Source organism: Nematolebias whitei, chromosome 8, assembly GCF_014905685.2.
Source record: "Nematolebias whitei isolate Nwh7 chromosome 8, NemWhi1, whole genome shotgun sequence".
In the NCBI taxonomy this organism is placed as follows: Eukaryota; Metazoa; Chordata; class Actinopteri; order Cyprinodontiformes; family Rivulidae; genus Nematolebias; species Nematolebias whitei.
In genome coordinates this window covers 40898849-40900660 of record NC_056505.1, presented here as the reverse complement: position 1 = coordinate 40900660, position 1812 = coordinate 40898849, and the positions used below count along the sequence as shown (strand labels likewise).

The window sequence follows — 1812 nt, the reverse complement described above, 5'->3', positions numbered from 1 at the left end:
ATATATATATATATATATATATATATATATATATATATATTCTCAGCCTTCAGTAGTTAAAACATTGAATGATAAAACACTGACTCCAGCACTGAGTCTAGCTGTTTGAAACTTATATTCATTCTCTGCTTCTGTCCTGGCAGTCACTACAAATCCCCATGTTGCTACACAAAGGTCTTTTCAAGATGGCGGCAATAGATGGCGCAGGGTAGTCCTGACCACAGCTGGCTGTGATCAGGGGGTCACATGGGCATAAGGGGCGGTACTTTGTGTGGACCCCTCCCCTGCTTTTCTGGATGTTAGTCTGAAAGCAGCAGAAGAAGGAGACGCTTCAGGAAAGCAGAGTAAGTTCAGTTTAGTTTTATTTCTGATTGTTTCATTGCATCCAAATTTCAGATTATTAACTCATCAGATTATACTCTGCTTTAGGCTTCTAGTTCAGGACTCAGGCTTCTGTGGGTTTGGTGTTAAATGAAGTTTACAGCTCTTAACCTCCTCCACAGGATTAAAGTACATCAAAAAGTACATTTCAAACTACTGTAAACAGTAGAAAGACAACAGGCAAACAATAATGGTTTTTCATAGCAAAATACCTCATAAAGTCATGATCACATTTTTATGTAATGTGCAGACAATAATAATTAGATTTACAGAGCATCTCCAACTGATTAACTTTTATAAGATGGCAGCAGCCAGCTAACCTTAAAACTCAGAAAGATGTCTTCAACTCAGTCAGTGTGAAAAATACAACCTAATGGTGTGATAGTTAAATGGACTCTGATGTACGCTTTCTAACTAATCCAGATACTCAGAGCTCTTTACAACACAATCTGTGCCCTCTTTTACCTCCACACAGCACTCTTTTAGATCTACAAAGATAATCTGAATCTGAAGATAATAATCAGTGCTTTATCACATTCATACACTGATGGGACACACATCAGAGGCAATGAGGGGTTCAGTGTGTTGCCCAGGGACACTTCAACATGTGACTGCTGGTGGAATTGAACCCTCAACTCTCCCATTTTAGGACGACTGCTCTAACCACTCAACCACAGCTGCCTGAGAGTCATTCACATAACATACTGTGAGAGGGATATTTCCTGATCATGCAGAGTAAGCATGTTGTTCTTGTTCCAGTTGGAGCAGCTCTGCAGCAGCTTGGTCTCGTGAGATCTGCTCCTTCGGGGAACGTTCTTCATTTTCCTGACTGTCTGTCCTGGTTGTGACAGCTTCAGGCTCATGAAGAGGTGCTGACATTTCTGGTTTAACATGGCATTTTGACCTTTTTATCCTTCAGCCTGATATGGTGACATGAATTGTTTGTAAAAGACCTGATTCTACACATAGTTTTGGTTTTATTCAAGGTCAGAGTTTGTGAGGCTGAAGGCCTGCAGAGGTCCTGTTTCCTGATGTTTTCTGCAGGCTCAGGAAGAGATCAGCTTCCTTTGATTGCTCCCCGTCGCGTAGCAAAAACTCAGATTTGGAAATATCTCCATCCAACCATCTGTACATGTTGGAAGCATGATAGCTTGGAAAACAAGGGAAGTACCGACTTCCATTTTAGAGTGTGGCTACATCTAAGCAAAAGAAAGTTTCCTTTACAAATAATTGGGTGTCACATCAAAATCCAAGATGACTGTCACCATATATGTATCTTTGTTAACTATCTGAGCTGAATAACTTGGAAAATCTGCTGCTTCCTTAGATATATAAAATTACTAACTGGCTTTTTTATGTGTGTGGATGTTTTTGTTCAGTGCCCTGAGATGACTTCTGTTGGGACTTGGAGCTACAGAAATAAACTGAATT

At 40.1% G+C, this 1812-nt stretch overlaps 1 protein-coding gene across 1 annotated transcript in view; it reads left to right on the top strand.

Moving 5' to 3' along the window:
• Nucleotides 1–283: 283 nt before the first annotated feature.
• LOC119413685 (lysyl oxidase homolog 2B-like) overlaps nt 284–1812 on the top strand; it is a 268771-nt gene continuing 267242 nt past the window's right edge. Inside the window, exon 1 of the mRNA XM_037680740.1 lies at nt 284–344. The gene's annotated coding sequence lies outside the window, so the exon portion shown is untranslated. The remainder of the gene's footprint in view (nt 345–1812) is intronic.